The sequence below is a fragment of the Dermacentor variabilis genome, chromosome 9 (genome assembly GCF_050947875.1).
Source record: "Dermacentor variabilis isolate Ectoservices chromosome 9, ASM5094787v1, whole genome shotgun sequence".
Taxonomy (NCBI): domain Eukaryota; kingdom Metazoa; phylum Arthropoda; class Arachnida; order Ixodida; family Ixodidae; genus Dermacentor; species Dermacentor variabilis.
The window spans coordinates 55293569-55305290 of NC_134576.1; positions in this window are offsets into that span (position 1 = coordinate 55293569).

Consider the following 11722-nt stretch of genomic DNA (forward strand, 5'->3'; position numbering starts at 1 on the left):
CCTCCGTAACCTGGATGATGCCTCCGTCACCCAACTCACAGATTATATCAATGACTGCTGGAGTAACGGTGCCATTTCGCCGGCCTGGAAAACAGCAAAGGTCATCCTTATTCCCAAACCTGGCAAACCTTCTAGCCTTGATCATCTTCGCCCTATCTCACTAACCTCATGTGTGGGAAAGGTTATGGAGCATGCCTTCCTCACTTGAATTAACACCCATCTGGAAGACACTGCAGCGTATCCTCACTGTGTCATTGGCTTCCGGGCCCACCTGTCGAACCAAGACGTCGTGCTACAACTTAAGCACCATATACTAGAAGGTAGAACACGTACTACTAAAGCTATACTCGGCCTCGACCTCGAAAAGCCTTTGACAGCATAGCCCATTCCACCATTCTTGACCGCATCTCACGCCTTAATTTCGGTGCGCGAGCTCATAATTACGTCAGAGACTTTCTCTCTAATCGCACGGCCTTCCTTTCGGTGGGGGATCTCCTCTCCGACGCCCAGACTTTGGGCAGTGCGGGAACCCCCCAGGGCTCCGTTATCTCCCGAATGCTTATTAATCTTGTCATGATCGATCTTGCCAAGGAGTTGCAGCAAGTGGACGGTGTCACGCACACCATATACGCTGACGATATAACCATCTGGGCCCACCAATGCAGTGACGGCGAAATAGAAACGGCACTACAATCCGCCATTGAAACAGTCGAGACCTATCTCCAAGGCACGTGGCTTCGCTGCTCCCATGCGAAGTCCGAACTCCTCATCTACAGGCCTACTCTCCGTGGCCGCCGTCCGAAATACTCCACTGCTAAACGCCATTACGAAGACATTGCGCTTCATCTCACGGATGGCAGCCCCATACCCCTCGTCACCAATATCCGTGTGCTCGGCTTGCTCATAGAGGCGAACGGAGCGAATGGCATGGCCTTCGCCAAAATCAAGATGAATACAGCCAACACCATGAGAATTTTGAAGCGGGTCTCCAACCGCCGTGGGGGTATGAAAGAGGAGAATCTGCTCCGATTAATCCAGTGATTCGTAATTTGCCACATCACCTACGTTGCTGCGTATCTAAACTGGTACAAGGCTGAACAAACTAAGCTCAACATCCTCCTACGCGGTGTCTATAAACAAGCCCTTGGCCTCCCCGGTTGCACCGGCACTGACCTCCTCCTTCAACTAGGCGTCCATAACACACTGGACGAGCTCATAGAGGCCCAACGTCGCTCTCAGCTGGAGAGACTCACTCTCACAGCGACGGGCCTCCATATCCTCACCTCGCACGGTATCACCTACCACCATCGTCACGGCCATAAGCACCAGATCCACTCCACCATACGAGCTTGGATTCACGCCGATCCTATCCCCAGAAACATGCACCCCGAATACAACCACGCACGTCGCACAGCACGTGCCACGGCTTTCACCAAATCCCTTACTCGCCGCGACGGCGTGATTTTCGTCGACGCCGCCGAATATCCCCACGGTACCCGCTTTGCAACCGTCACCACGCGTGAAGGCTCTCTCCATTATGCTATCAGCCTAGTAACCCCACACGCTGAGGAAGCTGAAGAAGTGGCCATCGCGCTAGCCACACTGGACCTAACATGCCATACCATCATCTCTGACTCCCGCTCCGCCGTTATCAACTATATCAACGGCCGTATTTCACACCAAGCTTTGCGCACCTTGCAACAAGCACCCCGCTCAACCGACCATCAGGTTACGCTCGTCTGGTTCCCGGCTCATGTAGGCATCGTCCATCCACACCTCCCCAACCTCAACGAGGTTACCCACTCCCTAGCGCGAGGCCTAATTAACAGCGCGGGAGAAGGGGAGGCTGCCCCCACCGGTAGGGATCGCCTGACACGCTACAATGACCTTGTGAAGTCCTTCTACTTAGAGCGTAGAACCTTCCCCGGCCCACACAACAAGCAATCCCGAGCGCAGGCTACAACTTTCCGCCTGCTACAAACCAATACTTACCCCTCGTTACAACTTTAAACAAGATCTACCCAGACATTTACCCAATCCCACGTGCCATATTTGCAAGACACAGCCAGCCACACTTCCACACATGCTTTGGGACTCTACACAACAATACCCCGACACTAACCCCACGACCCTCTCGTCGAGATGGCACGCTGCCCTGCGTAGCCCCAACCTTGACGACCAACTGGGCGACTCAGCAGGCCTGCGAGGCGGCGAAGAGGCAACACCTCGACGTCCCCACCTGGGAGGCCTAGGCCCAGCCGCTATCTCTTGCTGGTTTCAATAAAGTTTATTTAGTTAGTGAGTAACAATTCGCTCGTGTTTACCACACGCGTGAACTATTTCTGCGCCATTTGATACGCAGTAAGCTACTATAAATAAAAAAAATAAAAAAAATAAAAATGATACATGCAGTAGTGACCGCGGATCCGGACCAGGAGACTGAAATAATCAGAAGAATAAGAATGGGCTGGGGTGCGTTTGGCAGGCATTCTCAGATCATGAACAGCAGGTTGCCATTATCTCTCCAAGAGAAAAGTGTATAATAGCTATGTCTTACCAGTGCTCACCTACGGGGCAGAAACCTGGATGCTTACGAAAAGGGTTCTACTTAAGTTGAGGACGACGCAACGAGCTATGGAAAGAAGAATGATGGGTGTAACGTTAAGGGATAAGAAAAGAGCAGATTGGGTGAGGGAACAAACGCGAGTTAATGATATCTTATAGTTGAAATCAAGAAAAAGAAATGGGCATGGGCAGGACATGTAATGAGGAGGGAAGATTACCGATGGTCATTAAGGGTTATGGACTGGATTCCAAGGGAAGGGAAGCGTAGAGGGGGGCGGCAGAAAGTTAGGTGGGCGGATGAGATTAAGAAGTTTGCAGGGACGACATGGCCACAATGAGTACATGAGCGGGGTAGTTGGAGAAGTATGGGAGAGGCCTTTGCCCTGCAGTGGGCTTAACCAGGCTGCTGCTGCTGATGATGATGATACATGCGCACCCGTGGCCTCCACTGTAATGCCAGCGCGCGTACCTCTGTCTTGCGTATTCAAACAATAACGACATAAAACGTTCACCCCCGTATAATGTCACACTATATGTATCACTGTTGCACGCTTATAACTCTTATGTAACAATACATATGACATTAAACGTTCTTTTTTCTTTTTTTGAAATTTCCAATATTTGGCGGTCACCCATTCTCGCGCGACTGCGCCTATTCGTTACACGTGTGCACCCATTCCTGGCCAATCTTCCGGAGTGGGTACGTGCGACAGTGACATTAAACGCACATACGCCTGCGTACACTGCGACACAAAGGGTGTATTATACCGTATTTTCGCGGTTCTAAGCACCCCCCCGCCCCCTATTTTCGCGAAAAAATTGGGAAAAAAGTTTGCGTGCGAATCGAAGCACCCCCCCCCATTTGTAAGGAAGAGCGTGTAGCCAAGGCCGCCAAGCGCGCGTGCTCACTCTGTCATCGAGCCGGAGCCGTCGGAGTGCCGAGGTGGAACGGCGTCCGCGGCGCGATCTCGCCGTACAGCGAGACGGCAAAGGCGCGCGGGCTCATGACGCCCGCGTGCCTCTGCGTTTCGGTCAAGAAGCCCTTCAAAGCTAATCTCCGACAGGAGTACGAAGAGTGGGTGAGAAACCCTGACTGGAAGAAGACCCCGACGGGAAAGCTGCAGAAAGCGTCCCCATCAACCATCGCAAAGTGGATTCCGTACGCGTGGAAGCGGGTGTAAGTGGACGTTGTCGTAAAATCATTTAAGAAGTGCTCGATCACAAACTACTTCGACGGAACGGAAGACGGCCTGCTGTGGGATACCGAGAGCGACGGCTCAAGCGGCGCGACGAACTCGAGTGGCAGTGTTAGTGGCTGAGCATCCGAGACAAGCGGTGGGTTTACTGTCTGCCCCGATTTTTCTTTTGAATATTTGCAAAATAATATGTTATTTCTCGCACCAATCTTGTCGTGATATCGCAGCGAAAAGAGGGAGGGGGGGGGTCATTCTAGATTTTTCGAATCTAATCACCCCCCCTCACTTTGGGCATCGCTATATTAAAAAAAAGGGGGTGCTTAGAATCGAGTAAGTACGGTACATACAGATATTTGGCTTTCTTATCTCAAGGTACGCATCTCGGCACGACCTTTTCCCCTTGATGTGGATCAATCATCTTTGCGAAAGAAGTTAAGCTACTTTGAATAAGAGGCGAAGTATATGATTGCACAAGGACTATAGTACTTACGCATAAGTAAAAATTTTTAAAAGAAATACGGAGACCAAAGTGCTTCGGCTCACCCTCTGTAATTCGGCATCGGCATTAGTATGAATATTTAAGCCATCAGCCATGCATTGTTGTTCGAAGTGGTGGTCCGAAGTGGTGGTCGCGCCACTGAAGAAATGTGGTTCGTGCTGTTTATAAATAAGGATGCCGTAATAGTTGGCGGGTGTAATGGCGCTTTCTCCTGTGGCCTCATTTCTTTCTTTCAAATTTTCTCGCTACTTCCGTCACGTAGCGTCATGTCGATCAGTGTGCATGAACTGGCGGTTGTGTCTCGGCATAGCCTGTGCGCGCGGTGCTGTGTATACGTAAGCACAGACATGGCACGACATTAAAAGTTTTCACGTACGCGGGGCGTAATAAACCGCATGACGTCACACGTTGCACGAAACGAAAATAAAGGCAATTGTACTGCGGGACAAGCACAAGTGGTGCAGGCGAGGTAACGTTCAACGTCACATCACGACTGTCGTATGCCGGCAGCATCACCGCCAAACACCGTCAATGAACGCAAGCAGCACAGACAGCTTTCCTTAGGTCGATTCCCGCATTGCGTGGGGTCTGCCCAATTTTGTTCGAGCCTCCTTGGCAAATGAGAACTAGGTTTATTCGTAAAAAAATAAATGAGGTGGCCGGACGCACTGCTCAACAGGAGCGAGGGCAGTGCCGGCGGCCGTCTACCGCTGCATACGCATCGAATTTAGTTTTTATATAGGATTAATTAATTGCGCGCTTCGCTTTACACGGATTCCAACATGCGCGTATGATTTGCAAATTTCCTTCTTTTTTTTTTTAGTTACTGCGATGGCAGTTAAAAGCTCTGAATAATCTACCGTTCGCTTTCAAAACATCGTCGAGAGAAACGAAAACTTTCCCCGTCGACGTCAGTGTGCTTCTGTGCGTGTGCATCGAAGGCCGCGTGAAAGCAACGCTACGTGCAGTGGTTTATATACGACGCTGGGTGAATCGCAAATAAGTTGGCTTCTTCTTTTTTTTTTTTTTTTTTTTAGAAGCGAGCAATACGATGGTGTGCACTGAGAGTCGAAGTAAACGAGTTTGGAACGAGAGGAAATCACTGCTGTGAGATGGTTTTCTGCCTTTCCTCTGAACTGAATATCTCCGTTTTCTAAAATGAAAAAAAAAAAAAGAAAACGCGTCTGAGAAAGATTGCATGAAATCATTTTTCCTGAAGCACAATTTTGCATATTGCCCATCTGACCCATTTACTTTGCGTAATAATAATGACAAATAATAATAATAATAATAATAATAATAATAATAATAATAATAATAATAATAATAAGAAGAAGAAGAAGAAGAAGAAGAAGAAGAATACAGTTATTTTCCGTCATAAGCGACCTACGTACAATGACGTGCGACAGCGAATTCAACGTTTTCTGCCTTGTGCACTGATCAGTAGTAGCATTGGTGGTTGTCGTATATGTTAAAGGAGCACTGACACAAAAATTTGAAGTCGAGATAACTTGTGAGATCGATTTAGTTGGTCACACACACGTCGTCTATAAAATATCAGCGGCGAATATCGCTTAGAACATATTTAAAATCAATTTTAAAGTACGTGCGCCCAGCCAACCGCAAAACAGAGCACCTCGCGACATTGACATCAACCGGGATTGTAAATAGCCAAGAAAACGCTACGTCATGTGGCTACGTCACGAATTTTCGTTGGCTGCCATGCGGCTTACATTTGCTCTTCTCCTCTGTTGTTGCTTGTTCTAGCTGTTGTACTCGTAGTGGGACGCTCTCCGTGTCGCTGCAACTGCAGTTTTTGTCGTGTCCATCGGGATATTTCCCACACTATCAGCTTGACTGCGCTGCCACAACGTTCAACGCCGATTTGTTGTGTCTTACCATTGATTGTGGCCGATGCGAGGGTTTTGTTGAGGTTCGTCCTCGCCATCGCCGGCCGCAATATCTGAGTCGCTAAGTGATTGGCCACGTCTAAAGCGCGAGACACATGGCGCGATTTTCCGTGCGATCTGTAGTACGGCGCGTCGTGTGCGACTTGCCGCATGCGGTGATTCGGGACACATGGTACAATTGAGCGAACGGCGGCCCAGAGCCGGCGCCCCTGCGTGGAAGTTCGGAATCCTGCGTAACTTCGAACAGAAAGGGAAAGCAACCGTATTTGCACAGCTATCTTGTTTGATACAAACGATGACAATATAAACACGTCCATGCGAGCACTGTAGACGTGTTTCCGCAAGGCCGCGTTAGCAGTATCGGATCCGTTGACAGCCGCCGATGGCCAAGAGTCGGCAGGCATAGCTCGCTGGCCCATCGAATCCGACACCGGTTGCTCTTGTGACACGATCATTTGCAGCTGGTATAACGAAGCGCCTATGTTAGTCGGCACAACGTGTACACAGTTATGTCACGCTTAAATTGCAGCACATTTGATTTCTTTGGCACCAACAGAAGCGAACGAGCATGCCAAGCGAGCTTGCGATCGCTGGGAGACGATGTAGGCCTAGCTCGCCGGCCGTCTATCCGGGGCCGAGGGTCCTTGCGATGCGTCCGCAGCTCGTAATAAAGCGCCTAAATTCGTCAGCACAATCAATGCCTGAACATTTATGTTTCTCATAAGTGAAAATACGGTTAGTTTTCCCGGAGCCGTTAGTAGTGATGAATAAACAGGCCAGTCAGGCGAGCCGCTTCGTATACAGACGATTGCTGGCGCGTCTGCGCTTACCGCGTCCGAGTAGAAATCACGCCAACGATTTACTATTTCGCACAACGTTTTTTAACTCGCACTCTTTCGAGGTCACTTTATTCTAGGAGTTATTTCGTGTCAGAAACAAATTGTAGCCCATTTATGCGCCGTCGTCAGCGGCGAAAGAGGCCCGCGTTTCGACCAGGAAAAAAAAAAAAACAGACATGATCGGAGCGGCGAGGCGCCTGCTCGCCGGCGCCGCCCCGCCGGGTCTACCACATGGCCATGACGTTCACGCTACCGGCGCTGTCATTGGCTGCGGTCATCCGACCGATGCGGCGGTCGCACGACAATACGTCATGGCTTTTTGCGAACACGTGACCACTTTGTTTACACTCCCGTTTGCCCCATCTCGTTGCTCTCTGGAACCGAAACTTCGACTGGTCGCTACAAAAAAGACTGCAAATAATTACCTGTCGCGCTCTGAAGTAAATGAGGTTTCGTGCCGTGATTACTGGGTCATTAACTACTTATTAAAGCAGAAAAAACCACGTGGATTTTTTGTGTGTCAGTACTCCTTTAAGCATTCGTTCATTTTTCTTAGCTTTCTAGACAACACAAATGTACACCCTTTTTTGGCACTGCCTGAACCAACAACGAACGTTGCACGCTCGCCGGCTTTCGCACGTGGATTTCGTTGGATTTCTTTCTTTTTTTTCACAGCGCAATAAAGACAGCTGAGAGTTAGCGCCTAATTTAAAGTTGATTCACAGGATGGACTTAATTCTAATATTGATTAAAAATAATGCTCTAACGAACAATTCTATAACGTAATAACGTTTATTGCGATTAGCTTATTCTTTGAGAAATACACGCCGTTTGCATTATTGTTGACGCCAACCATCTATCCATCCGCCGGTCGAACCAACGTGGGTACAGAGGCCTCTGTCAGGTATTGCCATACCTTTAGCTTCTGTACCTTTCTTGAAGATAAAAAATTAAAGAAAAATAAAGCATCTGAGTCTATATACATTGGGCATGTGGCACATATAGGTATATGTGCCGCTCTTCAATGAATATCCTCCGGGTAAACTTGGGTCACTGAATTGGAACCACGAGGCATGCGTCGCTCTTCGATGGCCAAAAATAAACAACTATCCGGTGCTGGGCGGAGTCCAACACGCGTTATACATGCAGACAATCTTGTCTGTATATTGAGACACGCGCGGACTTCATGGCGGCGCGGCTAGGTGGCGCCACGTGCGTGTCCAAAATGAACAAGTCTTCATAACTGCAGTAATTTGATTAATTTCTTGTCATTATCGGCCCATGTCAACGGATGAAAAAAAGAAAAGGTCTCACCGAGATTTCGATTCTGGTTCCTGGATTCGGAGTCGGGAGTGCTGGTCGTTGCACCACGAAACCGCACGCTTCCAACGCGGCGGGAGAATCGAACCCGGACCGATCGTGGGTGAAAGCCAAGGTATCCTTGCCACTAGACCACGCCTTGAGATGGGACGCGTTGATGAAGAGGGGTTTCCGCTCGCTAAACACTGTCGATGCGCTGTTTGAAAGCGTTGCACAATCACGGCACTCTGCAGCCGGAGCAGTAACCATGAGGCGCATACAGCTCGAGCATGAAAGGAGTCTTTCCTTTATTCGGGGGTTTGCGATTGCTTTCTATCCCCGGTAAGGGAAGGGGCAACGGGAGCGCGGAAGGAAAAACAAGACGTACTGCGCAGCCAGCCAGTCTGGCGTTGCAGAATACAACACTTCTCTCTTCTTAAAGATGAAACATCTGCACTAACTTGCGCTGCCTTGTTGACCCACGAAGGACTAGCTTCGGCTGGACTTGAGGTGGAGTGTTTCCTTCCGAAGCTTGAGCAGTAACCGCAGGGTTATCCCGGCCGGCCATTGAAACGAAGACGTGCTCATGGTTTTACCTGGCGTTTGGTCGGAAACTGGGTTGCTAGCTGCGGTCTCAGTGACCGGTGACTTTGGCGACGAATCGGAGAGCCGACGCACTTGATCGACGCGCTACCTGACAATGACATTATAGGTTTTTACGGTTAAGATGCGCGCGCTCCCGTCGCCGACTTGACACGTCCGGGAGTAAATTTCTCTCCCTTTCCGGAACTGCGAATGTTGTTGCGTACTCCAGGGTAGCGTATCGTACTGCTGCCGAGTTGCAGCGGCGCCTGCCTATCGAAGCTCGACCGGCGTTACTTATTGGGTAGCGTGGCGTTGTCGACGGGCTGCAGGCATCCGGTAGACCATGGCGACCAAGCGAGGACGAGACGATTTCTAGTGCGAAACTTGCACGGTTTATTCAAAGGTTGATGAAATATGAAGAGAAGAGAATGAAGTCATCAAAAGTACATTTCGGAGCCCCTTAAATAGGCTCTCTACAATCGTGGGCGGGATCTTGCTCCTGTTGACGTCACGTGACCGGCACAGAAAGAGGGCCCCTCCTCCTCTGGTTATACCAAGCCTGCTGCAAGGAGGAGGTCGGCACGCCTCCTGGAATTGTAGACGCCTGTCCGTCTCTTCTGCGCGTTGCGGGTTCGTGGAAGTTCTCCTGTAGTTTGTTCGAGGAAAGGGTTTCTCTAAACTCGCACACACACGCACACACAAAAGAGGCCTGTATACTGCGGAGCTTCCGCCAGACCGGCAGACACTCGAAATAGTCATGGCGAATTAGGAAGTCACGCTTCATTTCGACGAGGCCTGGTGGAAGAAGGTTGGGTGAGAAACTTCTTTCTGCACGTGGTGCGGGACGCCAACTATCGCAGGAGAAGTCACGCCTCATTTCGACGAACAAGGTCGCGTGAGAGAAAGTTCTTCCTGCACGTGGTGCGGGACGCCAATAGCATCTCCGGTGGGGAAGGAAGATCCCGACGCGTAGGGGCCAGCAGCCGCTGTGCGAGGGATCAGCGTTTCAGTAGCAAAATTCCCCTTAGAGGTGACGAACCCTTAGTTCGTAGCTGGTAGATTCCTGGGAGTGGTCATCAGTCCTCGTGGCGCTCTTGTGACTTTTCTCCCTGGTCCGGTCCGGTGAAATTGGTCTTGCAAGCAGGTCTCGCAACTTTTCGTCTCCTGTGTGGCCAAGCAATCACCCCAGAACAGTGCCGGACCCACAACCACAAAGCAGTAAGCACAAGGCCACCCTCCTCCAAGACACACCAGGCTTTAAAAGAAAGAAAACCCGCTACACCTTTCCCATTCCTTACGCGCGTCCCTCCCCCCTGAACACTAAAAACAACCATTTCTTGAAAGCGTTAAGACGTGGTTATTAAAATCAGTTAACAATCGGCTATACGTCGGAAAAAAAAACATATGAGCGAACGTACAAATGCCTCGGAATCCCGGGTGAGCATGAGGTTTTCGTTAGGGACAACGACTCAAACCGTCGGCATTGCCGTTAAGCTTACCCTTCTTGTAGCGAATATCGAAGCTGTACTATTGAAGAGCCAAGCTCCAGCGCAAAAGACGACCGTTTTTTGTAGACATGGACTGTAGCCATGTGAGGGGATAGTGGTCAGTCTCTATGGTTAATCTTGAACCAGCGATACAGCAAGCTAGCTTCTGCACCGCCTATACTACGCAGTCGCATTCCTTTTCTGATGCACTGTATGCTTCATCACGAACTGCAAGCTTTCTACTGGCGTACAGTACAGGGTGTTCGTTCTCGTCATCTCTCTTTTGACAGAGCACCCCCCCATACCCCTGTCGCTGGCATCACACTGAAGAATGAATGGCTTAGAGTAGTCGGGCGCGTTCAACACTGGCTGACTCGTTAGTGCGTTCTTAAGCATACTAAAAGCCTTTTCTTTGGCGTCATCCCACTTTACCGTTTGTGGTTCTGTTTTTCTGAGAGCATCCGTTAAAGGACTCGCAATCTTGGAATACCGCGGGATATATCTCTGGTAATAACCTGCCAAGCCAAGGAATGATCTGATGTCCCGCTTGGTGCGTGGTTGCGGGAAGTTGTCTATTGCGGCCAGTTCAACCTCGGAAGGCCGACGATGACCTTTCCCTATTACATGACCTAGATAAGCTACCTCTGCGCGCCCTAATTGGCATTTAGGACCCTTAATACTTAAGTTGGCCCCTCGTAGACGACACAGCACGGTTCGCAAGTGTTGCATATGGTCCGCCCAGGATGAAGAAAAGATTGCTATGTGATCGAGATACGGAAGTTCAAAGTCCTCCATTCCTCGTAGCACCTGATCCATAAGGCTAGAGAAGCAATAGGACGCATTCTTCAATCCAAAGCTCAGTACTTTCGGACGAAAGGTTCCCATCGGGGAAATAAACGCCGCAAGCCTGCTTGCCTTCTCGGTCAACGGAACTTGACAGTACCCTCTGACTAAATCGAGCGTAGAGATGAAATTAACACTGCTCACTTTCTCAAGCCTTTCCTCGATATGCGGTATTGGATAAGTCTGGTCCTTCGTGATTAAATTGAGCCTGCGGTAGTCGATACATGGTCGCGGCTCCTTTCCTGGGACCTCAACTAAGAGGCGAAGTATAATTAATCTCTCCTGGCTCGATTACACCTAGCTCTAACATCTTGTTTATTTCAGCGGCCATGACTTCACGTTGACGAGGTGAAACGCAATAAGCTTTCGAACGAACTGGGTCCGATGACGTTAACTCGATGTCGTGAAAGATCGCGGTGGTCCTGCCCGGTGTGTCTGAAGATACCTCTTTAAATTCAAACACGAGTTCCCTCAGTTCGGCCCTCTGAATGGGATTCAA